Source organism: Phoxinus phoxinus (genome assembly GCF_949152265.1).
Source record: "Phoxinus phoxinus genome assembly, chromosome: 17".
Taxonomy (NCBI): Eukaryota; Metazoa; Chordata; class Actinopteri; order Cypriniformes; family Leuciscidae; genus Phoxinus; species Phoxinus phoxinus.
The window spans coordinates 9910733-9934481 of record NC_136892.1 but is presented as its reverse complement, the minus strand read 5'-3'; the positions used below and the strand labels follow the sequence as shown (position 1 = coordinate 9934481).

The following is a 23749-nucleotide window of genomic DNA, read 5'->3' as shown; positions in this document are numbered from 1 at the left end:
TTATAATAGACCAGTGACAGATTTTAAATGGGAGCTGTAATCTTATTGTTGTGCCTCACTGGAAAAGAAAACAACATGCCACATTTTCATTGTCATTCCCACCACAGCAGATGTGGAATATAAAGTGAGTTCAGGGTGGCATGTTTAGGCCCTGAAGCCAGTCAATCCCTACAGCACAACAACAGCGTGAGAGCTGCACGGTTCATATGGCCATGTTAACTTAAGTTGGACAATGCTTGATAAAAAGTTGAGATTAATCTTGCAGAGGAACAAAAAGAGGAACTGCAACCACAAACCTGTCATTCCCCGGAACACCCTGACGGTTCAATGAGAGTCCTCATGCAAATATGTTGGCCACGAACGGTTTTTGGGTTAAAATTTGTTTTGTCGTAGTTTGTTGAGGTGAAGCATATCTGATGTTTGAATTTTCAATTCCAAGTAAATCATCTGTGGAAGGTGCAACTTAACTGAGCAAAAAAAAAAAAAAATATATATATATATATATATATATATATATATATATATATATATATATATATATATATATATATATATATATATATATATATATATATTTATTTATTTGGGAGCTAAATAAATAGGAATGGAAGTGCAAGAATTATTTATTTTATTAAGCATTCTTTTTTAACATCATTTCTGCCAAACGCTAATTTTCAGCTCCAAACATCTAGAAAATATTTGTATTTAAAACCCTATTCTCTTCCACAGAGACAATGAGAATGAGCGCTAGCCGTCGGCACGGTTCATTTATTGATCATCTGATGGTTGGGTAACGACACTAGTGGCTTAATAATGAGGGATTGATGGAGAGCCCTACTGAGTGTGTTCAAAGGGAACAGAATGGGGTAAAGTACGCAAATCGTGGGAGGCTGATGACTTCAGTGAACGCTACAGTTTGGGGCCAATGGAACATATGCTGAGCTGCTGTCTGTCAGCTTTGTGTGGTTATCTGACACACCTTTTATTCATGCCTGTCCTTCTTTTCGCCAGTAACCGTTCCACCTCCGCCCAAACGCTCTATTATCGGTGTCAACAGTGTGTTCTGGCATAATGATGGAAAACAACATTTAATCATTTGAAATCTCTGATGTCCTGAAAATTCATGTCTGGTTTCATATGAAAAGATGGGCACTGAAACACAGTTTCAACAAATTCAAGTTATTTCTTTATTTTACCTTAGGTGGATGTTATATTTAATTTAGGCTTACCAGAAGTGATATTTGAAAGATATACAGCACAAAACCAATGAAGCATTAGCTAGAACACATATAAGAAAGACACAACAGGCAAAAACATTTATTTCATGCAGTGGTACATTTTTTAATTTTGGACGGTTAGGCTTTTAATAATATGTTAATTTAGTGGAAACCAATGTTCCCAATATTGTATTTTATCTTTTTGCGTCTGTAGATTTAAACAATAATGAATATATTCAAAGACTATTTTCTCGAAATTAGTTTTTTCCTTTTACTGGGCCATAAATCTCCATATATTTGTATTTTTTTTTTTTACAGAGGAGTTTGTTAATATATAATTTGTCTGATTTTATGCAACATTTTATTCCTAAAAAAATGTTTCTGTCTGTTGATAGTATTTTCTGAATCATGAAGTGATGAGATTCCCTCTGCAAAACCTTTAACTCAAATACCGGTATGTCTGTAAAATATTCTAACCTCCCCAACTCAAAATTCTCTAGTGACTGGTCACATCTAAATTTTTCAATTGGCCCAAGTGAAATTCTGCAAACTGATAAAATTAAATTGGCAGAATTCGACTTGGGCCAATTGAAAAATTTAGATGTGACCAGTCACTAGAAATGTTTGAGTTGGGGAGGTTAGAATCTTTTTACAGTGAAGAGATAGATATATTAGATAGATAGATAGATAGATAGATAGATAGATAGATAGATAGATAGATAGATAGATAGATAGATAGATAGATAGATAGATAGATAGATAGATAGATAGATAGATAGATAGATAGATACAATTGGGGAATTGGGGAAGTACTGTGATATTAGTAAATTGGTTTACCTTATTTACCTGGCCTGTCTTGCCTTCATTTCATTAAATTTCCATATTTAGTGTTAATCGAAGTATTAGTAACAATAACAAATAAAAAAATTAATATTAATTACTGTATTCCACTCTCGTCTTCCACTTGTCGGAAAAACTGCTGTGATAGACGAAGGCTTAACATTGACAAAAACAATCACTTCTTTAAGAGACAAACTGATTTGTAATAAATATCTTTATTAGAAAAAAAAAAAGTATTATAGAGGTCAGGTTTGGCCTTCTAACGAGACCTGAGACCTGTGGACCTGTGTGTGTGTTAATCGCGGGGCACACTGCCGAGAGAGTGAGGTGGAAATGATTCACTCTGCTGTCTATGCAATATTTAAGGCCCTTAGCCTGGGTCCCATTAATGGAGCCTTTCGCTGCTGTTTTCTGCCTCTCGCTCAAGTAGAAAAAAAAAAAAAAACTCTCTCTGACATGAATTACATTTACATCTCTCCAGACTGGAGGGATCAGCAGCTTTTGCAGCTTCTCTGGTAAGGCAGAAAACGATTTTAGCCGTTATTAATAGTGAAACTGCTCGTTGAATGTGTATCATAAAGATAATCCATTAATTCCCTTTTCGCCCATATGAAAAGCAGTGCACTGACTTAGGGCAAAATAAAATTCCAGTGAAAAAAGTGTAGAGGGGTGTTTTGATTACTTACTAGCTGATCTTAAGTCTCAATGGCGATTCCTACGGGATATTCGGTTGAAGTATTTTAAGTAAAAGTGGTGCTCTCCACATTATTCTGCAACGCGGAAGTAAGCTGTTTTCTGTGAATGCGCGAGACTACCGATTCATTAGCCACTATAGGTAAATAACAAATAATAAAAAAGTGCAGTAAACAGGAATTTGCAGCAAACTATTTGCACTTCCCAGACAGCAACATAGTGTCGGCTCAGATCCGGCCCACACCTGGTACGTTTTGAATCCACATGTACCAGTTGTGGCCCGGATCTGGGCCGACACTATTGGCGCTTTTCCACTGCATGGTACGGTACGGTTCGGTTCGGTACGGCTCACTTATGGCGCATTTCCACTGCATGGTACGGTACGGCTCGCTTCGGCTCGCTTTAAATGGTACCACCTCTGTTGAGGTTCCAAGCGTACCGTACCGATACTATAATGTGACGTGAAAACACTGCAGATCACTGATTGGTCAGACAGAATCGTCACTTCAGCGTCATTGTATTTGCGACACGAGACACTAAACCCGCTAGATTTAAATAGCCAGACAACAGCCAACGCGGTAGCACCTGTTTTTAGAGTATTTACTTGACAAAAAAAGTTTTAAAAAATCAAACAAGAAATGGCTGAATCGTGGTCAGTGGACGAGGTGCAGACGTTCCTCTCGTTGGTTGCCGAGGAGCGGAAGTAGTACAGCTCTTAGCCGCACACGGCTATCACCGGACCTACAACTATTAACGATCAGTCCCACCCACTTTGAAGCGGTACTAACTGCAGTGGAAAAGCAACCGAGCTAAAGCGAACCGTACCGATGCGTAACGCCATTTGTTGCTAATAGTGTGTTTACTATTTTGATAACAAATTAAAATAATATGATAACAAATACCAGTTTTCAGTATCAAGCAGCATAACTGTTTTTGTAAAAGTTCTATCATGAAACTCTAGATGGCGCATGTTAGAAAATTCTTTAACCAGCTTGCAATTACATTATTCTCTATTGCTTCTCACTGTATTGGTATCCAATGAGCTTGCTGCTTAAATTCAAATTCAAATTCTTGGCTATTGTTTGCTGTTCGCAGTGCGGTGCGGCTTTCAGTAACCCTCCACCTTCCCCAGCTCCACCTGTATAGATCTGCATACGGGGGGATTCGTGTATCTTGTACAGCTGCAGCATGTCTTATTTGCTCATAGCAGCATTTCCAACCCGATCTCACGGCAATTCGTGCAAATTTTACGAGGTGGCTAATTCGTACGAATTAATTCGACCTCACTCATACGAATTCATAAATTTTTTGCTAAATCGTACATACTTTAAGAGGTTCCCACCTACCCCTGACCCCCTAAACCTACCCATCACTGGGATTTAGACAAATCGTACGAGTGAGGTCGTACAAATTCGTACGAAAAAGCCTCGTACTCACTCAGAATTGGTCATGAGCTAGCGTTGGCAATTCATGTGTATTAGCAGTGGCAAGTTCCATACTTTGCAGCAGCAGTAACAAAAGCAGCATAGCAGATCTAAAACCCTAAAACAACTGTAAAAATATCAATAATAACTTTACAGCTCAAATAATAGTTTAACAGAGATAAATTAATATGAGTGCTTTTATAAAATTATAAGTTTCGCATTTTTGTATTTAAACCATCCAAAAAAATTGGCTCCATTTAACTTTTTTTGTGCAGTAAGTGCCTTGTTTGAAAGTGCTTTGATTATTTGTAAAGTTTGTCCAATTATTTTCGGCTGTACTCAACAAAATGCCACTGTCGGTTGAGCTTAACTTTGACTGAACCCAGAATATTCCTTGTAGAAATAGCGAGGAATAGTCTAGATTTTAGAAGTCAGTGTTGCTATGCACAACAGGCCACAGTTTGAGCCCTATAGTGTTATCGGAGTGTGTGAAGATCCATGCGTTTGTGTGGCAGCATGTCAAGCTCACGCTGCAATTCATTTTTGATGATGCTCAGTGAGTCAGCTCACTATTTTGACAGGCTGTTGTGTGTGATGTGACAAGCTACATTGGCCTCCATTTTCAATTCACCAGCATCAGCCTGACAAATTCACTACAGCAACATGTTGATCCGCTCCTTCCCAATAAGGCCTTTCGATATCCCGGTCCCGAACCGCAGAGAATAATGACATCGCAGGAGATCATTAGGCCTGGATTGACGGACAGGCCATGTGATTTTCTGCCTCCAAAGTCCACAAGGCAGTGACCCCGGCACCCACCCCTTGATCTTGGGGCTTCGGCCCCTTTCTTTTGAGACTGCCGAACAAGTGGCTCCTGGTGTTGTGGAAGAGTGAGACTTAAATATTTAATCTTTCCTTTTTTCGTCCTCCCTCTGCCCTCCCCTCATATAATCCTGTGGTTCCAATGCCCTGCAGCTGTGAGTGACAGAAAGGCACATGGTGCCCTATGAAAAATGTATCTTCAGAAGCTGACACTGTATGGGAATTTTACTACAGGGACAAGGCTTGATCTTGCAATGAAATAAATATGTTTCCTCGGCTTTGTGCCGTAGCAGGCCCTTCTTCTCGGGATGCCGGCACAGGTGTTGAGTCGGACTTATGTAACATCAGATACCCGCTGTGCTGGAACAAAGAGCCGCTCCATCTCCATCTGCGTCTGCGGCCATATATAAGACAAGCTGTTGTTTTGAAGCGTTAGATCAGAGGATGGGAAGTTTTCAAACTCAATTCAACGCTTTGGGATGAGCCAATGTTGCCGTTTAGATCCGACACAGCTATGATGTCTATCATGAAAGGGAGAACTTCTCGATAAAGGTTTTCCAAAAGAATAGACTTTTGCTTGTCGTTTCTGGTCTACAACTCTATTAAACACTACATCCAATTTGTTTGTGTCCTTCCCTCTCTAACTTTCTTCCGTCTCGTTCATTCGGATGTAAGCGTCTGACCAGAAGATGGCGCCTGCAGCTGAATCATCCATTAGGGCTGTAACAATATATCGCAATACAAAAATTCAACAATATGTAGCGTGGATAGGTCACCCAAAAGTTTTAGTGTCACTACTACATTAAACTGCTATATCTAATGTTGAATATAATGTATAATAATGCTATGGGGGAATATTTGTAGGTCCTGATAATGACAAATATCTAATGTTACCAGTAAAAATGGGCCTACATTATTTTAAATATATCTAGTCAGTGACAGAGCGCACGCATATTCGTCTAAAATAATTCTGTATTTTTAGCTTCAGAATCATGAATATTCTTATTCTGGTGTCAGTATTGTCCTGTACCGGTCAGTATACTGGAAACCCAGTATTGGCTTTCCAGCACCAAGTACAAGCCTGTTCATTTACACCCCAATGTAATATCAAATTTATAATTTTAATCAAGGGTAACATTTTTGTTCATCTTTTATCATGTCTTGATTGAAGTATCGCAATAATATCGTATTGTGTATATGTATCGAATATGTATCGTATATGTATCGAATCGTGACATGATGGTATCGTTACACCCCTCCATCCATTAATTAATTTTACAAACCGCTGGTCTAATACATACAGGTATAAATTGCTTTTTAATTGCTTATTAAATTGTTTGATTAATGTTAATACATGACAGTTTCCATGGCAGAGATTAAGATAAATCCTTTTATTACTACAGGAGCTGCCAGTTTGCTACGTTTCAAATGATTATTAAACAGCAAGCTCAAACTATGCAAAAGCGGCAGTCCTTCCGGCGCACTCAGTGTCTGAATTCACTCACTCAATTTCATTCACTCCTTCAAGTGGATATTAGTGGAGTAATGGGAATAGCGAATGAGGGCATAGGGGGTGATTTCAAATACAGCACATATTGAATACAGTTACAGATATTATTATAATGCATGTTATTTTTTTTATTTAATTTTTATAAATACTTTTTACTCAGAATTATATGCTGATATAGAAGTTGCATAGTAACTTGTGTAGTATAAATTTTTTATGAAATTAGAAAAACTGAATTTTTGGACAGACAAATGGCACGTGCAACAAAAAGAAAGCCACCCGAGCACCTGTTTGTATGCTGTGATCTGCAGTGAGTGTCTCAGAGGTGCTCTAAAGAGAGGGGTGGAGGAAGATGGAGAACGAACGAGTGCTCTAATGGATCTGTGCTAATGGTGCCGGAGCGATTAGAGCAGGAAAGACTCTGGACTTCCAGCCCTTATGAACCCTCACTGACTGTGCCATGCGTGGAGGGAATTACCGTGCATGCTCACATTTGTGTTTTTAAATGTATGATACAAAGTTTCTTTTTTTTTAAATCATACATATGTTTGACACATGTGAAGGGAGGTAAATGAGCTAGTTCTTATCTGAATTTTGGGCCATTTTTTATAAAGCACACACAGTTAAAATGTATATTCACACAACACTAATTAATTAGGACTCCCTCACCTCAAGATATCAAGCAACAAGGCAAGCAGCAATGTGACGTATTATGTGTTTGTTTATGTTTATACACGCATGTGTGTGTTGTGTATGTGTGTGGTGGGAGTTGGGGGGGGGGGGGGGTTGCTCTTCATTAAGCAGCTCAGCATAATGTTGACAATCTGTAATGTGATGCAGAGTATCTCAGTGGGACTGCTTGAGTGATCTTAATGAAGAGAACATCAGGTGCTAATTAGCACACATTTAATGTCACTAATATAAAAATGGCTGTTTGCCAAGTGCGTCTTTGACAAACAAGAAGCAACTTTCTGCTTTCGGTCCAGTCACTGAATTCTGGTCATCTACTGCCACCTGGAGACATTATTCTGGTAATGCAACAAAAGACGTTTGAATCTACACTACCGTGAAAGTTTGGGGTCAGTAAGATTGACCGACCGATTGCTTCATTCATTTATTGATTGATTCATTGATTTGAAAATTAATAGTTTTATTCAGCAAGGATGCATTAAAAATTGATTTAAAAAAGGACAGGGAAGACATTTAATGTTAGGCTACAAAACATTTGTTTTTCAAATAAATGCAAGTTCTTTTGAACTTGAAAAAGAAAATGTCCTGCACTGTAAAAAGTAATACCTAGATCTAACTTATAAAAAATGAGGCAAGTGGCTGCATTGGATGTTTTAGGTTGAGTCAACTTGCAGCCTTTTTTAAGTATATTGAACACAGTAACATTACTTAATATGAATGCAATAAAATCAAGTTGAGTTAACTAATAGTACTAGTATTACTCAGTTAGATAAACCTACTTTTCTTGGTACAGGTAATGTATTTATGGGTTGCTACAAGTAACCTCTACTCATTTTAATTAGGTTTTATGAACTTTATTTTTTTAGTCAAATTAACCTAATCATATGTGAATAAACATTTTAATTGAGTCCTGGCTATAACCTCAGAAAATAAATCTAAATGTCTATTCTAAGCACTGAATCCCTTTAGAATTTGTCAATAACAATTACAAATTCAATTGAAGAAGAAAAAGATGATGAGAAGATAGATTGAAGACAATAACATTTATTTAATGTCAACCAGTGTCACTTTTAGTACAAAACAGCAAATAAATGTGCCCGCACATTTTATAATATAAAACAAACACTGTATAAGTGCATTGAAATATCAAAACTGCTCAATCTGCAATGTTTGGATAAAGTTAAATGTGAGCCATAAAATCACATTGTATCACACTGGAACTGCAATGTCAAACATTATTACATTTTTTTGTTTATTTTGAACAAAAATAACCATGGAAATTATATTACCTGACCAACTTGTACCTGTCAATTGAGTCTTAAAGGAACATGCTTTAAGGTAAAAATCGCATGGGGTCCAATCCCACAAAAAGCCTCTGATCTCAAAAGTATACACCAATTTTGAGGGATACTTGAGGTCGAGAGCATAGGTATGTCCAAACAGGAGGCAGCATGCTTTCGACAGGTTTGACATCTCTGACCACGGGCTGTCCTTCTATGATAATACCAATCGTGTCGGGATGATGGCACATGTAAATTTGCAGTGGGCAACTGCCAAGTTCAGCATGCACCTGTTTCAGCACGATTCTATTGGAGGAGATAAAAAAAGAATCAATAGTTTGGTCAGACAAACAGGTAATGAGATGAATATAGCAGACAGGTAGAAGACACAAAGTTAAAATTGTACTTTTGTTGCTAAAGGTGGTGGATACTAGACTGATACTGTGACTAGAGCATGTGACCAGAGTGAAGTCTACCATGACAATGCCATAGAGTGTGGGTACTAAACTATCATGATCTACTGTAGCATGAGTGTTGTCTTATTCTGGTTCAAAGGATGCATTACAATAAAACAATGCAATTGTCCTTGCCTATCCCATTACTCATCACATTACTGTTTATTAAAGGGATACTCCACTTTTTTTGGAAATAGGCCAATTTTACAACTCCCCCAGAGTTAAACAGTTGAGTTTTACCGTTTTCGAATCCATTCAGCCGAACTCCGGGTCTGACGGTACCAGTTTTAGCATAGCTTAGCATAGATCATTGATTCTGATGAGTCCAGTAGCATTTCTTTCAAAATGACCAACGAGTTTCAATATTTTTCCTATTTAAAACTTGACTCTTCTATAGTTAAACCGTGTACTAAGATCGACGGAAAATGAAAAGTTGCGATTTTCCAAGCCTATATGGCTAGGAACTACTCTCATTCCGGCGTAAGAATCAAGGAACTGTGCGGCCGTACCATGGGTGCAGGCGTAATGATATGACGAAGCACCTGAAAATAGTCCCCAGCTCGGTAACTTCCAACATGACCAGGACTAAGTTTGTGTAGTTTTTAGGCGGCAAATTAGGTTTCCAAATAATTACGGTTCGGGATCAGCACCAAAGTAAATGTAATCTAAATTGTCTCTCACAAATGTCTCCATGCTACAAGGCACGCTCGTGTGCAAGCAGGTCGTCACGTTGGTTTGTTGACGGCAAGTGCTTCGTCATATCATTACGCTGCTGCACCCATGGTACGGGTGACAGAACACGTCAAAAAAAGACGTCATAACTTTCATTCTTGCTCTTCAGTGGACGTCTCTTCAACATACAACTTTTGTGACAAAGATGTTGAAAAGATGTCTTTTAGACATACCTGTGCTCAGTGAGACAGACAGACAGACAAATAGACAAGTAGCTTTAAGCCCAATACATACGTGGTGGACACTGATAAGGTCTTCCTGTCTCTCCCCCATGTACTCAATCAGGCATCTCAGGACCACTTCTCTCCTTTTCTCTATTGTCCAGGATGACTCGAAATTTTACAGCTGCCTCCATTTTGATGATGTAGCCTTAAAAAGATGACAAAACAACATATTTTTACATTCAGTCTGGCATTGTTTAGCTAGCATTCTTGCAATATGTAATTGTTTGTATTAAAATGTCAACAAAAAACAGTTATATACTTTGAGCCACATTTAATTGACTTTTTCTCCAATTAAATTTTTATGATACACATTTTAAAGCCTGGTAGTTTTTAGTCCAACAATATATTTAACTAGATTAAGGATTTTAGTCATCACATGTCAGGATCTTAAATGGTCACAGAAAAACAGTTGAGTAAATGTTAGTGGCAACTGACAGCTTACCAAACTGCCTCAGGGAAAGACTGACTGATAATAAACTGCTCTATTTGGTGATTTTTACTGTTTGTTGTGGGGAGGAGACAGAAAAGGTGATCATATCTGCCTTCTATTGGTGGTTGGTACATAAAAACGTCGAAAGAATTTTACCTATGTGTTACTTACCTGTGAATAGTTATAGCTGTATTTGTATAAATTCTGAAGTTTTTCTTACCTGGATGTGAAGCTTGAAGACCCCAGGTAACAAACGCGCTTGGGTATCTAAAGACCAGGAAAATGTTTGTTAGAATAAGATTGAAAATCAGTGGTAAATGTAACTTATTTAAGAAACGTTAAAAAAAACGTGGATCAAATAACGTTATCTAAAATCAGACAGACTAATAAGCATACATCTCTACAGTTTAATCTGTGTATCTGCTTTACTAATGCAAAAGTATAACGTTACTAACAGAATCTCTGACACACGGCTAACGTTACCTTGTTTTGCCGGCTGTCCATAAAACACCATCTTACTTTCCCTTATTTGCCCGCACAACTATTGCCTGAAGGCTCGAAATTGCGACCGTTTCGATCGCATATGATCCCAAAATTTTATGTGCAATCTAGGGCATTTGTGCAAATAATTATTACCTCAGCCTTTTTTTAAAAACAAATGTTGTTACAGTGGCGATGATGTTAGCAGGTGCTGCTAGAAACGTGCATTAAAACACATAACTAGGCATGACTACAGCACTTTTTTTAAATTTAATTTAAAATGTATAAAATGTAATTGTATATTAACACGGTCTCAACCGCTGTTGTCTGTCGATCGGCTGTGCAGCCATCTTAGCTTGCCATGTGTGCAGTATAGCTAGCTACAGTACAATTTGCAAATCTATAACCTCAGCTCCCTAATGGAGTAACGTTAATGTTAAGCGATTTCGCGTGACTTTACATCACCAGTCATTCGGCTAAATTTGCTCAACTTACCGTGTTATACAGTCCAATACAGATTCGCTGCAGCGAACAAACCGTTGAGGTGCCGAGGAAGATAGTGCATCTGCCTGGGAAAGTCCGCGCCAATCATCTTCTTCTTCTTCAAAGTGCGCGCCAATGAAAAAGGGATGCCAACTTATACAAAATGTAAAATATTTACGTTTTATGAACGCACCAGCCACATCGACAGCTGCTCAAATAAATTGTGTATGTCAACTCACTTTTATAACATTTATTGTACACAACAACCACATACAAATCACTACCTAAATAAATTGCATTGGTTTTATTTAAAATATATTGTTATATAAAAACTACTATATTTTAAGTCAAGAGGAAGTATTTTGATACTTTTTATTATAAAACTAATAAAATTAACTAGATTACAACTATTTAAAGTATATAAAACCAACTTTGTGGGTGTAGCACTTTTTACAGTGTGGTTTCCACAAAAACATTAAACAGCACAACTGTTTTCAGCATTGCTAATAATAGTAAATGTACCAAATCAGCATTTGGTACATTTACTCCCCAAATTTACTCCCAAAATGTCTAATAAAGCTGTCAGATCTGCTTGTTTATGAAAAACTTGCAGCCACGTGGACCTTTTTCACAAGTTCAGACTACACTGCAATTTTTTTATGATCAATAAGTTATGACAACGTATGTTTTTACATTGCTTTAACTAATCAAAAAAAGCTATTTTCAACCTTTTTTATAAGTTATACAAAATTCGACTAATTTTAAATCAGTTTAATGTAATTTAAGGTGAAATGACTTAAACATCCAAGTTGACTGTACTTAACAATTTAAGGCAGCAATTTTTTTATAGTGACAACATGGTGAACTTCTAGAGTCATTTACTCTTCTAGAGTAATATAATTATTGTGTTCCCGTTTGCTCAAACTGCAAAAGAAAAACTCCACTGTTGCATTCCAAACATTTTCCAATAGAGGAAAAAACTTGCGTTAATGCGTTGACGACCATTTGTCATTTTATCCTAGGGAAATATGGCGCAATATATATAGGCTATATAACTTTGCTAAATTTACAAATGTAATTATTGTGGAAATACATCATCACAGTCTGTGAAAAGGATCCATTAAGTGTGGTGGCGACTTGCCAAGGTGTTGCTATTCTGTTTTAATTTTTTTTCAAATGTATGACTAATAATAATGGTTCCCTTGACTTAGCAAGCACCACTAATAATACATTGTAGAGTTGTTATTTTTCATCTTTGTCATGCTCGATTGATGTTATAATTAGTATGGCATTATTTTGCTTAATATTATTATATTATAATCATTCTTATTTATTGGACCATCGTCATCTTGTATTTATTCCTCAGTCTAAGCTGTAAACACAAAATCCAGACAGTGATATCAGATGACAGGCTTCCTCGTCTGTCCAGACCCCCTGCTCTTTTTACCTGAACCCCATGGGGGTGAAGGGTGTCCAGAGAGGGAGGAGGCAGGTCACTGGATCTTTAGATAATCAGTGTGGGCTAATGACCCCTCCAGAGAGAATGTGTCTAATCCATTGAGCCTTAGGGAGCACTTCTCCCTACCCCCTCATTTCACTGACAACCACTGAATACTGAATCCAAAGCATGTTGGTCCCCGAGTGTGTGTGTGTGTGTGTGTGTGTGTGTGTGTGTGTGTGTGTGTGTGTGTGTGTGTGTGTGTGTGTGTGTGTGTGTGTGTGTATGGGGGGGGGGTATTTTTGTTATTTTTTGGGGGTGATTATTTCTCTTTATAACAGACATACATTTTGAAATGGTTAATTAGACTCTAAAAAATGCTAGGTTGTTTTAACCCAATTTTGGGTCAAATATGGACAAACCCAGCCATTGGGTTACATTTTTAAATTGCATTTTTGATCCAACGTTTGAGTTTTTGTCCATATTTGACCAAAAATTTCGCTAAAACAACCCAGCATTTTTTTAGAGTGTACCTTTAAGAATTATTACAAACGTTGGTCACTGTGATATTTAATCACAGAACAGAACTCGAGACTTAAAGTTTAAACTATTTAAATCGTAGTTGAAGTCAGATCTGTCACTGCGTGTGAAATTTACGTAAAGCCTCGCAACAAGCCTAAGATTATATTGATAAATAGGTTTATAGTGCATTTTCATCACATTTTAGCACATTATTGGCCGGTTTCTCAGACAAGGCTTATGTCTCAGACTAAAATGCATGTTTGAGCTGGTTTATAATGTTTTTTTGTTTTCTTCTAGCAATGTAATAAAAGCTATAAATGTCCTAATTTAACCTGGTTTAATCTAAGATCTGTCTGTGAAACCACTAGGCTATGTCTATTAAATAATCCAACCTTAATTACTGGTGACATTTTCCACTAATTTTCATGTGTGTATTTATATTTGATTAGATTTATCTACCTTAAAGCTGCAGTCCGGCACTTTTTTGGGTTTAAAAATATCAAAAAAGACATTTTTGAAAAAAAACGTAACCAGCCAGTGTTCAAAACGATCTGCTTGCCTTACCTCGATTCAAAACGGTAAGCTTGTAATAATGATTTTAATTCCAGTGGTACTGGTGGATTTCCGCGGGAATTTCGAGCATGTCTTTGCGTCATTACGTCACTTCTGTACACATAGAGAATGAGTCCCCGGCTAGTCGGCTATATAGCGTGTGTGGATGATGGTGGAGATTTAGCTTAGCACTTGGTATGGCGGATCCCGAAAGTTTAAAGCGACAATCACCAGTGACAACTGGAGATTCACCAGTTGTAAAACCCAAAGACTTAAAAATATATATATTTTTCACGTTTTGACGTGATATAAGCAATCGTTAGATTTAATCAGCATGATATAGCTACTGCAATGCTTCCCCCCACCCCCCGAATTTGGTCAGAACAAAAGTGAATGTTACTTACTTGTTCAGATGACATTTTCCGATGAAAATTCTAATGTTGACACTTTCAAAAAGTATACTCTGAGATTGCTGATGACAGTAACGTTACAGTATCCACAGCGACGCGGCAGCCTCAATACATTGTGTTCATCCGCGCTGTTTCATGCCGATTTACTACCCACGCACAGTTAATAATTCCGCGAATAACTGCAATTGCAGATTTCTAACAGAGATGGCGACAAAGAGGAAAAACGACGGACTGCAGCTTTAAATGTCACATAAAACATAAACAAACTGATGGTAGTTTCACATGTCAGAATAACAATAACTTGATACATTTGCACGTATAAGGAATATTTGTTGATGTTTGTTGATCTTAGATAACAGAACACAATCACACATTATATTGCACATGATATTGTTGTGGAAAAAGTCTTCTCCTCTTTGCAAAACACCACTCGAGTCACGGATCTGGGCCGACACTATGTTGCTGTCTGGAAAGCCGAGATGCCACCAGACCAACTACAGTAACTTTCATTCTTACACAGTCTCTGACCCATGAGCATACATTTAGGTACTTTTCAAACTCCCATTTTTCTTAAAGCCCATCTTCTTTCACTTGCCCAAATGAATTCCTGAACGTTTCAGGGATTCTTTTTAATAGTGGCGTGCCGATTGGTCTGTTTTTTTTTTTTTTAAAGAAACATTTATCAAGAGAACATATTGATGGCCATGTAAACAGAACAGCTTAATGTAATTGTACAGGTGCAAGCTCATGGCAAGTTCAACTGAAGTGAGACATACAGTGTAAATCACAGGCCAGAAATCATGCTTTCGTTCATATCATTGTCCAGGCAATTCTACAATCATATCTTAAATGTCTAATAAAATATATTATAATGTACAAGTATATCTAAAGAAACAAACAAACAAATATCCTGTATTAGTAGAAAGCGATTGGAAAGAATAAGCTGCAAATGTTGACCAGACTTGATGCCAATAGTCTAAAGTCTGGTAATGTGAGAGTAACCAAATCATGTACACACAGTAACTTGATCCTCACTTCTGACTGAACGATGGCATTGCTTCCCACTAAAATATTGCATATTAAGAGACAGCAGATTTTTCTAAATGAACTGATTAACACTGAAACAATAGCTAATCAATACTCTCAAGTGTCCATCAGCAGCACATTGTTTAGAAAATTCCACCCAGCATGAAATCCGAATTAGTACATGCTTCTTAATGTTTTTGAGATCAGTTTATCTTATCAACCTTTCTGTCTGTCTTTCCATTCATCATTACACTTTGCCTGGATGATAGATTTAGTGCCAGGTCAAAGTCCCTTCTTTAGACTTCCCGGTTCTTACCTTCAGTCATTTACATTACAGGATATGATTCCTTCCTTAACAATTTATAACAGTTTTATTTAACTGTGAGTTATGTTTCTTCATTACTAAATCACTATCCTTTGCTATTTGAAATTAATGTTTTTCTTATTTTATTTATTATTTATTTGTGAAATAAGATCTCTCGCTTATGGACAGAGTGCAGAAACTGCTGAATACATGTTCTGTATAAATTAAAACAATATTGAGAAAGGATAGAGTTAAGTGCATATTGCTTACTTCTTGCTTTGTGGGTTTTAGTATAAAAGATTAATATAATGATGAAGTGTAAAACTTGCTGAGAGATGTATGCTTTGAACCTTGGGCTGATATACAAACAAATTAAACTATTAAGCTTTTTAGATCACACAAAAATGGGCTGGAAAACCACTTTAGATATTTCAGCAATAAAGTGTTGGCTGAAGCGAAGCGAAGATATTGAGGAAGTGAATGGTTTCCTGTGATGACTGTGAATGTCTGTCAACGTTTTATAATGACTCTGACTTTTTATCTGATTGAGTCATGCACGACTTGTAGTTAGTGTTTAATGCTTTGGCACAGATCTTCATGTTGAGTGTCAGTTGATTTTGAAATTATGAAATAGATGATTTGTTTCAGCTTGCAATGTTTTGATTCAGCTTATAACAAACCAACAAAAGGTAATGTGAAAATATGTTTTCTCAGCTGTACAGCAGAGGGTAGTATCAAGCTTGAAGAACAACATCTTGGATTTTCTTTTGAGTTTTTCAGTTAAATCTTATATTTATAATGAAATATAATGACTGGATATGAATAGAGTGGCACAGCGCTATTGTAAGACATGATGTGCCCATAATGGCAAAAGTATGTGCTCTACTTTAGTAAACCATACCATTTAGTAATATGTGAATTGGGATGCAGCCAGAAGTTCAATATTAGGCAGAATTTATTCATTTAAATGAGCTTTTCTCTCTATAGTTCTGGGCTAGTTGGAAAAACAAACTGTTTGATACATTTCCTTTGCTATCAAGAAAAAATATATATTTCTGATTAAAAACTTTTAAATATAATAAAACAACAACAACAACAACAAAACTTTCAAAAATGTCTCGGTTACTGTTGTAACCTCCATTTCCTGATTAAATATAGACGGGTCCTGGGTCGGGTCCTGGGTCCTCGGGTCTCGGGTGCTCTGTGTAGACCTCTAACCAGAACACCTACCTTGCTCCGGAGGCCCGCAGTTGAGGGGGTAGATGACGGTTGAAGAAGATGTGCTTCCTTGTAGCCTGTTACACTTACATGTCTTTCTGCGCAGACCTGTTGCACCAGAACGAGACGAGGCAAAGTGCTCTTGTCCCCTCGAAGGTTCTATGTCTGGCTGTCGTGATGACGAGGACTACAAGCATCAAGTGTATGAGTTGGACCCAGGGAAAGAGGAAGCTGCTCTTTTGGTGACCATGAAAGGTGACCAAAAAAAATAAATGGAAAAGAAAATTCTCCTCCCATCCCTCTACACTGTAAAAAAAAAATTTGGTTTAAATTAAAAAAGCAAGTTACCTTGTTGCTTTAAAATTTTGAGTTCGTTGTTATAAAATTTTTTAGTTAATACAATGAAGAAGAATGGTTTAAAAAACAGAAACTCAAAATTGTATGCTATCTTCACACATTAGTTATCGAAGTTGATTTGACAAAAGATAAAAAGTTGTGATAACAAATCATGAAAATAATTTTTTACAGTGTATCGGGAGTAAGGCCCATTCCCAGTCCTGGGGCTGGCAAGAAGGTCACTGGCCTGGGTCGCCCCTCTCAGGAGCACTTCGAAGGCCACCTTGGGTGTTGGAGGCGTTGAGAAAAGCGCACTTTCTCTGCATCCCGCATCACCGCCAGGTTAAGCAACAGGTGGCGCTCCTGGACCACGAATGTGGACATAGCTCGACCCAGAGCCTGTGCCGTAACCTACGTGACGTGTAGGCCGTAGTCGTCACTCAGCCTCTGAATAGGAACTGCCCTTGTGCAGATGTTTCATTGCTTTGGCCTGGTAGACTTGCAGGATGGCCCAGGACGATTCCTCCAGGAATTGGGAGCCTCGGACGATTACTCCAGGTGGTGTCATTTTGACAAATGCACTGCAATCACACGCTCCACCTGTGGAACCACAGATTATCCCCACACCGCCCCACCATTGACAGTGGAAAAGCCAGAGTGTTTTGGCAGAAAAATGTGCTTTCCATGACTTCCATGCATTTCCGGGAAAATATATTGTGCTCCAAACCAGGAACCAATCATCCAACCATAAACTTTCAGGGCAGGGCAGAAGAGTCCACACAAGCCTGATGCTCGCGACCACCTGGCCAAGCATGGCTGCCAAATTGGCGTCAGCCTCAGACTGGGCCATCACATCCGAGAGTGGAAGTCCAGGCGAGTATTCCTCTTCCGAAGTCATAACTGTGACACAGACGGAAAGACATCTAATGCGCCATGGGGAACTCCATGCACTTATCTGTGCACGCTGAATATGCTTGTGAGCAGCGTCGTTTCCTTTTAAGGTGAATGGAAAATCGCTTCTCATAAGAGATGTGGTGCTTCGGCTCCGAAGAACAAAGCTGAATAAGTGGTGCACGCCAGCCTCCTTTCGGCAGGCATGTATTTATAAAAACTAAGCGGGGCAGCCAGTCTCGGAGCCCTCTTGGCTCTACAGCGCCCCGACACATTTCCAGTGTAAATCTGTGGTAAAAAAAAAATGCAACTGTAGCGCGCTCTCACAGCCATTGGGGCAGATTTCTGGCTGCCCCGCTTATTTTCACGTGACCTTACTTACGTAAACCTCGCTCCAGAACAAGATGCTATCAGTCCGCTTAAGCTATGTCTGCATCAGGTCAGAATCTAGTTGGCATGTCTGTTCTTCCTATGTGGAGTATAGCGTATCAAATGAATGAAAGTAGAAATCCTCCAGTTTAAACATGCTCATGTGAATAGCGTTTATATACAGTAGTTCTGTTGTGTTTGTTTTATGTTTGGAATTCCTTACTTGCAAAATTCTAAAACAACATTCGGACACACTAAATAATACATTAAGGCAATTCTAGATGGCCATATTTATATCCTCATGTTTACTTTGATTGACAGTGATGCTCATTATCTTATTCAAGTGTTTCATTATTGTCTTAACTTTGCTGACTTCTTGAGATTCTTGGGATTGAGGTTGTTATAAACTACATTATAATTGTACATTACAGTTTTTCTCGATTGTTTACACACATTTTCTGAAAGCATGCCTCATATTCTCAGAACTCTACACACAAATAAATAAAAAAAACACACACAATGGGCAAAACCCCTCAATTCTCCTGCAAAATTAAACTTTACATTCAAAACAATGTTATTTATTCTCAAAATTGTATTTTGTTTTTAAATGACACACACAAACCATCATATGAATAGACATTTATAAGAACCAGTTGAACACTGATGTGCTGAATGCAACACTGTGATGAATGGAAAACACTTCTTCTCCATTCATCATAATGACTTAGGCCTTTTTTTGTTCAGTGTTACGCTTACTACAGACAGTACATACATAAGTGTGTTGTAAAATATTTGAGAATATTGTTTCTATACTCAAAACACACAAATACACGGTAACAAATATATTTTATTTCCCTCACAAAAACAACACAGTGTACATCCCAACACAAAGTTGTACATACAGTGGTCTACATACAAAGCAACAGAAGAATTTACTGTATACAGTTACAGTAAAAACATTTTTTTTAATCCAATGTTGGCATCAATTGCTCCATTGAAGAGCTCACCTGTTGCCCTTTTATGCTAAAGCTCTGTTTGTCCATGTGATGAGTCAGTGTGCATATTTGAATGGCAGTGTGTTCCTTGTGAAAACAATACATTTTCTGAATGAAAATTGTGCCAAATGCAGAGAATCGTGTGTAGTGTTTTGAAAAAAGTGTGTTTTAGAAATGAAGCTCTAGCGCAAGTTCTGCCGGGAAGACTCAATTGTTACGTAACTTATTACCTTCTCATCCAATCATATCCTAATACTTTTGGTATAAAAGGTTGGTACTTACACACGTCTGAGTTCTCAGATGGTGTCGCCTCCACCCTCCCCACCACCTCCAAGACGGGTCCTTCCCTCCATCCTCCACATAACACCAAGATGTCTTTCTCCTCCATCCACCCCACCACCACCAGATGGCTCCTTCCCTTTCTTTGCAGGGGGTCGGCTGCGCCCCTGCCTTCGTCTTCAGGCAGGATACGCAGAGTCCGAACCCTAGGAGTGCAAGCTTCGGACGGGGCCTACGCCAAAGAACTTGATTGCTTGCTGAGCTCTTAATAAATGTTAATTGTCACAGCATTTATTCTCCCGAGTCTTTCTGATAGAACTGCAATTTGAGTGTAAAGCAGGAATTGTTCTTGTAGTTTAGCAGAATTGGTTCAGGGGGTTGGTGCATGAGTTACATGTTGTGTCTCAAGTACCAGTATTTGTGTGTAAACAATGAGAAAAACTGTAAAACACAACTTTGATAAATAACATAGGCTATTTAATAATAACTCTTGCCAGTTGCCAAATTAAATGCTATGTAGAATTGGGATAGTGTAGAATATGTAGTATTTTGACTTGGAAATATTTGTTATAGGTCTTTGTCACTATCAAGTTCCGTCCTTTTTCATATAGAAATCTTTTTTATAGTATTGGGCGTTATCAACTTTCATTAATCTGCACAATGAAACTGTTTTTAAAATGGTTGTTTTGAAAAGGTGTGGCTCTAATTTTTACTTGTTATAATACTTTATATTGTTTCGCTGAATGGAAGCAGAATTATTGTAGATGGGCACAACCCAAGGGTGTAGCAATCATGGACACGGAGTTCAGATTTTGTAGTTTTTACAAATGAGGTTATGCAACCGTGGAAACTAATCACACAGTTTGTATGTTGAAAGTAAAAATGTATAACTTTTATGTGCAATATATAATATTTACATATTTACCTCTAGATATTTACTAAACTTAAGCAGTAAAAAAAAAAAAAAAAAACTATCCATTTCAATACATTTTTAAGAATTTTTTACATTTATTTTATAAAGTAAATTTTTACTTCATATCAGACATTGAAAAGTTGACATGAATGTTAGTAACTTAAAATCATGAATATTAAATTATGATAAAATAACTAAATTAAATATATCATATAGTATATTAAAGTATAGTCAACACTATAACTATAAAACTATATTAATATTAAATTATTACATTATATTATTATATGAAAATTATAGTGTTTTCAAACATCATCATTTCTTATTACTCAAGAGAATGTTCTGAGTATTCACAGTACCGTTTTTTTCTTTCCTGTGTAATATTTAAATAGTTTTAACAAAACTTCACACACACACCACATAATTCATTTTTGCAAAAGCATATTCTTTATAATCACATTTGGCAGTGATTTATAAACTATTAGGAATGTTCACACATCTTTTTTGTCTACAGCAATGTCTTGGAGGCTCTGACTGATTTACAGCACAGCTATTTCCCTGCTGTGTTACTGTTACTGTGAAACAAAGAGAAACTGCTGAAAATCTCTGCAATTATAGAATACAGAAAATAATTTAATAACAACTATATTGTACAAGAATTGTAATGGAATGATGTCAGACTAGTATTTTGTTACTTATGTGTGTGTGTGTGTGTGTGTGTGTGTGTGTGTGTGTGTTGTCTTAGAAATTGATTGTATTTATAAGCTCCATCTTCACTGCGCATCCACCCCGAGGAGAGGCCGATGAAGGGCTGCGCTGTGAGAACGGGACATTATCAGTGTGTGTTTTTTTTTTTTTTTACTGTGCGTCTGTGTCTAGTTAATCTACATCTGTCACTGATGGAGCTTATGGCATAAAAGCATCAATATAAGTGTGCATGTCTGGACAGTCAGCACAGGGAGGAACTGAACGTGTGTGTGGGTCAGGATTAGATGAAAATGGTTTAATTCATGGAAAAAAAATATGTTAATTGAAATGTAACAAATATAATGGAAAGGTTTAGATGTTTGTTTATAGCAATTGTTAAAATACAATTATATATATACATTATAGCTGCACTGGTTTGACGAATAAAGGCCACGCTTCATACAGATGTCTTTTGTTGTTTATTTTTTATCTCTCTCTCTTTTCTGTAGACACCGTCGACACCGTGAAAACTACAAGAAATGGAAACATATATTCAAAATATGCATTTCTCAGTCCTTTACAACTCTCTCGTGACAATGTCCGATGATATGCAAATGAATGTGGCAACAGAAATACGACAAATCCAATCAACATCATGAATAGCACATCACATCGTGCACGTAAAGTAATATAAACAACATTATAAACATTATGAAACAAATATAAAGGTAAATTACCGTGTGCGCCTCTCAAACCATGCAGATTAAGCAATTATTTTCCCGACTACATGTCGTTTCTCTGCAATCATATTTGTTCTGACCCAAGAATGACGCAGACCCGCTCCAAACTGAACCATGTCATGTGACACATTACGTTCTCTACGTAAATATTAAAGAACCCCTAACTTTAAACAAAGGACATACATTATAAATATCAGCTTCTGAATGATCACAATTGTTTTTAAATTCAAAACTCAAATTGACATTCATTCATTCATAACAAAAAACATAAATACACATATCAACAAAAAACTTGTCCTTTGACAGTTACACTCCCACCAAATTACTATAATTTATGATGAACTTATGCAAAAGTTAGAATAAATTCAGTAATTTCAGAACCAAATAGAATGTTCTCTGACTCTTGACATCAAGTCTAATATTTAAACTCTTGGTACTTTAAACTCTCAACTTGTGTAAGAGTAAATAGATTAGTTCCATTGCATAGGGTTTAATTGTTTTCTACAAGTACCACTAATTTGTGAATAGGACGCTCAAGAATGGATGGATTAGTAAGTCGCTGACCCTCTTTCCCTAACTTTCTATTTCCTATTTGTATTGTGGTTTTTCGCACCAGGCCATCTTCATCTTCACAAACGTCAAGCACTCTTCCAAGTCTCCATTCATTGCGCGGAACCCCTTCCTCCTTGACGATGACGATATCCCCAATCTTCACATTGCGTCTTGGAGTATGCCACCGTTGTCTGAGAGTGATGTTTGTCAGATATTCCTTCCTCCATCTACTCCAAAATTGCTCTGTCAGATATTGTACTCTCCGCCACCTTTTTCTTCCGTACAGGTCTTCTTGAACAAATTTCCCTGGTGGAGGCAGAGGAATGGAGGATTTCATGGTGAGTAAATGGTTTGGAGTGAGTGGCTCTAGCCCCTTGGGATCATTAATTGTATCTGTGGTGAGTGGGCGGCTATTAATGATCGACATGGCTTCATAGAAGAAAGTTCTCAAGGAAGCATCATCCAATCTCCCCGAGCTCTGCGAAAGAACCCAGCTTAGAACGCTCCTAACTGTTCTGATCTGCCTTTCCCAAACCCCTCCCATGTGACTGGCATCAGGTACGTTCATTATGAAGTCGCATTGCTTCTGGGATAGGTAAGCAGTCAATCTGTCCTTGTCCAATTCTTTCAAAGCTTTTGTCAGCTCATTTTTCACCCCAACAAAATTTGTCCCTTGATCCGATCTGATCTCTCTTACAGCTCCACGGATAGCTATAAAACACCGCAAGGCATTTATGAAGGCATCAGTTGTGAGATCTTCCAGCATCTCTATGTGGATTGCTCTTGAGGAGAAACAGGTGATTATGAGACCATACCTCTTATGCTCTTTACGACCTTGCCTGATGAGAAATGGTCCGAAACAATCTATCCCACAATAAGAGAAAGGTGGAGAGGGCTCAACACGGCTAGCTGGTAGATCCGCCATCTTTTGCATCTCTGTTGACCTGCGAGCTCGTCTGCACGTAACACATTGCTTAATGTGATTTGCCACAACTTTGCTGCCGCCAACAACCCAGTAACCACTTGCTCTCAACTCATTGAGGGTCTGTCCTCTGCCTTGGTGCTGAGTTTTTTCATGGCAGTAATCCAAGATAAGACGTGTGACTACACTATCTCTCGGGAGGATTGCTGGGTGTTTCAAGTCAAGAGGTAAGGAAGCTTTCATCAATCGCCCTCCCACCCTGAGAACACCATCATGCAGTACTGGGTCAAGTTGGAACAACGGATGACAATGTGACAA

The 23749-nt window shown here is 37.7% G+C and overlaps 2 long non-coding RNA genes across 2 annotated transcripts in view; one reads left to right on the top strand and one right to left on the bottom strand.

The window, feature by feature from the left end:
* Positions 1-18141, top strand: part of LOC306984590 — an 80159-nt gene extending 62018 nt beyond the window's left edge. The window contains exons 4-5 of the long non-coding RNA XR_013794566.1: positions 16854-17002; positions 17276-18141. This is a non-coding gene — a long non-coding RNA (uncharacterized lncRNA). The remainder of the gene's footprint in view (positions 1-16853; positions 17003-17275) is intronic.
* On the bottom strand, positions 9895-11427 carry LOC306984574. The gene is made up of 3 exons (XR_013794560.1): positions 11290-11427; positions 10535-10581; positions 9895-10029 (listed from the first exon to the last, which is right to left on the bottom strand). It is a non-coding gene; the product is annotated as an uncharacterized lncRNA (long non-coding RNA).
* Positions 18142-23749: the final 5608 nt, after the last annotated feature.